This window comes from Aegilops tauschii, chromosome 3 (genome assembly GCF_002575655.3).
Source record: "Aegilops tauschii subsp. strangulata cultivar AL8/78 chromosome 3, Aet v6.0, whole genome shotgun sequence".
Taxonomy (NCBI): domain Eukaryota; kingdom Viridiplantae; phylum Streptophyta; class Magnoliopsida; order Poales; family Poaceae; genus Aegilops; species Aegilops tauschii.
In genome coordinates this window covers 214,938,858-214,942,775 of record NC_053037.3, presented here as the reverse complement: position 1 = coordinate 214,942,775, position 3,918 = coordinate 214,938,858, and positions in this window count along the sequence as shown.

Sequence of the window (3,918 nt, the reverse complement as noted above, 5' to 3'; positions counted from 1 at the left end):
ACCAGATGATGGGCGAAAAGAGCAACATCACACTGCCTCCAAAACGGAAGAATAGAAGGTAAATCATTGGAAGGAAAAGAAAGGGGAAAACAAAAGACAACTTCCACCATAATTGAGTTGAGAAGCATCCTTGCAAGGAAGGATTTAACGAAGTTGTTGGAAATTCAACAACGAAATGAATAAGCTTGTTGTGGGCTTATGGACAACATCTCCAAATTGTGAGGTGCTAACCGGCCACAAACGAAAATGATTGAATAGCTGAGAGGAATGAAGAAATGCAAAACTCCACTTCAAAAGAATACGGAGAATTATTTGCACCTTGAGAAGCAAGAAGAAGAAATACTTGAGCTTCGCCTACAAGAATCTTGATGAACACTTGAGGAATGAATTAAATCATGATGAACCACCATGAAGAACTCCGGTAACAAAAGGATGATGAGATAGAAATGAAGGATGAAAAGAATAAGATTAAAGCCTTGCGATGATTTAGATGGAGCTTCGCGACGATATAACCGAGAAAACTTGGAACTCCGGAAAAGGAAAAGATGAAACACTAGAACAGAGGATTACTTCATCATGAACAAACTCCGGAAGAAAGAATTGAATTATCTTCATGAAAGAAGAATAAGAATTACATTATGATTATCCTTCATCAACTTAAACTGATGACAAGCAATGGATCTGTCATACTACTTATCCTCATAGAAAGGATTAAGAGAGATATAGCGCAAACTTGGGAAGGTCTTCAATGAACTACCGGTAGGATTGAAACAACGAATAAATTGATATGATAGCAAAGGAAGAGGAATCTTAAATGAACCACCGTAAGAACTTGAAACGCATGAAGAAAAGAGCACGAATCATCGGGAAGAATTAGAAAACGAACGAAGATACTTGAGTGAATTTGATACAAGAGAACGAAGAGATCACGAGCTGACTAGAGAATACTTGAACGATGCACCGGAAGAATATGGAGACGAACGAAGAGGCATGAATTGAGACGAATTGCGGAAATGAAGTGGAAAGATGAGAATAAAGAAATCTTTCGAAATGATGGCCTTCGGATGATCGAGAAAAGAAAGCAACTCCTGAAATGCGTCGGATGGGTGAAAAGAATTCTCACAATCGAAAACAATTATGAGAGGATGGCATCAAGCTTCAACTACGCATCTTCAAGAGAACAGGCAAGAATTTAAGAGGAACTCTTCTTGGGTCTTTTCTCCTGTTTCCTTTCTTCTGAAACTCTCTGTTTATAAAAACTAAACAGATCTTGAAGAAATGCACAGGGGCTTAGGGAAGGGATGTGAGAGATATAAAAATATCAATAAACTCCTGGAAATATGTACTATGTGAATAAATTGCTCAAGGCATTTTTACAGGTAGAAAAGTAAACCATGTTTGAATCAACTTCAAACTTGATGCAATTTTGAACCCAACCAAAACAACTTCAAAAGGGATGAAATTTGACACAGAACATGTAGACATGGTGAATTAGATATAGGGAAAGAATGAATATTAATGGAGGAAGGGAAAATAAATACCCAAATAAATGGAAAAGAAGGCAGGGAAGAAGATGATCATGCAATGGGTCATGGGTGGAGAAGAAGATGAATAGGAGTTCACAAATATAACAATCGCACAACAGATATGCACAAGACAAATGATCATGATGCAAATGCAACAAAATGACAAAGGCAATATCACAACATGAAGCATTGAACAAAGCAAGTGACACAACCATGGCAAACAAACAAGGATGGCACAATGCAATATAATAAAAGATGAACATGATGCAAGAATCAAAATATGGCAATGACATTCATCATGATCATGGCAACAACATAGGGAAAAGAAATATGCAAAACAATTATGATAATGCAACAAACATAATAAACAAACGTCAACAACTAACATAAATGGAAGGGCAACTGAAGCATCAGTCTCGGGGCGTTACACGCCGCTTTAGGCAAGCTCGATGTCGATGGTGGTGTAGATGGCGCCTCAACATCGGTGGGCTGCTATCGAACAAGAGACGTAGACAAACGATACGGGATGATAGGCGCTCCCACCCCCACCCCGGCGATCGCCACCACCTCCGGTGATCTCCTCCCCTAGCCACCAAATTTCCTTTCCTCTCCATTAGATCTCTCCAGCGCTCTGAGATCTACGTCCTAATACCCATCTCTGTGGGTTCTGTTGATGGATCCACCCTTGGCTTGGACTTCTCCAACGGTCTGGTTTTTTAGGATAAGGTGTTTCAATCTACGGGCTTTCCGGTGCACCCCATGGCTGACACGGGCTTCTTCACCATGGTAATTTCTTTTGGCCAGCATGATTTTCGTTTGAATGAGGATTCAGTGGCAGCGGCACTTGAGGCGGCCATCGGAGGTTCTGCCATTGAGTTTATTGGTTTTCCGATCAAGGATAAGGTTTTTGGTTTTCAAGTTTCTTGCAAGGCTGTGGCTATGATCATTCTCAAGCTCCGTTCATTCTCTTGTGATCATTTTAAATGTTTCTTTCATCTTTGGGGTAATGGTGGCCCAAATTGGGGCCGTGAGTTCAAACTTTGGAAGTTGGAATGTGATGCTGAGTGGATCATTGTTAGTCCTTCCAAACGTCGAGCTGCCCTTGGCATGTTGGCTATGCACTCCAAACCCCAAAAGTCTTCGGTAAGATCATCTCATGCCCCTGCCAAGAAGCTTTCATTTTCAAAGTTCCATAATTATCCTGCTTGTCGTGGTTATCGTTATCCGGCCACACAAAATTGCATTCAAACTGTTGAAGATGCGGGGTACATGCTTTCTGTGCATGAGAGGGTGGTCATCCATCCCCCACCGCCGGCTGAACTCCGGTGGACGTCGACCACCCCCTCCATATCTTTTGGCACGGTTAGGGATCTTCTTCCAACCGCGGATTGGACGCCGTCTATCTCGGGCGGGAATACTGGCTCTTTGAATGTGGACGTGTCATCCCATATTGGGCCGTCATCTACACGTGCCACGGTCCAAGTTGAGCCGATGTTATCTTCTGGGCCTTCTGTTATTCCATCCTCTCAGCAAGCAGAAGAAGATTTTGATAACTTGGTATCGGGTATGGTGGACGAAATTTAACGTGTCAGAAATGCTTGCAAAAGGGCCATTTTGCTGCGGCGTGCACGTCCAAGCTGCATTGTACCTCTTGTCTGCGGGTGGGGCATGGTAAAAAAGATTGCAACAGGTTTGCACGGATCTTGGGTTTGGTTTGGCAACCGAAACCCGGTAACGTTGCAACTTCCGAGGATCGCTCAGCTCCTACCGAGAATATCTCTCTGACACAGCTTTTACCAAACGTGGACTCCTCTTGCACTTCTGCATTAACTCCTTCGCCCTGTTCCATCAGTCCTGGTCCCAAAACACCTTCGACTGCGCCGCCTGAGACCCCTCCTCCGCCGGAGTCCTCGCCGTCTTCTTCCAGCCCGGGTTGTGCCTCTCCGATGGCCAACTTCCCCCTCGACCCCTTGCTGTATGTGCCGGCGGGCCATCACATTGTGGACGGCGGTGATGCTCGTTTGCCTCGGACCTTTGTGACGCCACATATCCCAATTGTGCGCCACCATGAGGAGTTCATGTTAGCTGAGGTAATGCCCATCCCTCCTCCCGATTAGATTGGTGCTTCTAGAGAGGAAGTTGTTCAGTGGCTGCAAGCTCATGGGGTTTTGGTGAGGTCTGCTCAACCTTGGATTAGATCGGTGGGTCTTTTTGAGCTACGGGATGCTGCAGTCAGATTCGCGCTCCTTCAGATGCCACCACAACCTCTTGGCAATGATCGTTTTGTTCATTTTATGAGGCACGATGAGGGCGAATCTTTTAGAGGTGTTCAGGGTTTCCGTCAGGGACTGCTCATGTTTTTGGGGATTCCGCTTGATCTTCACTTAAGGGT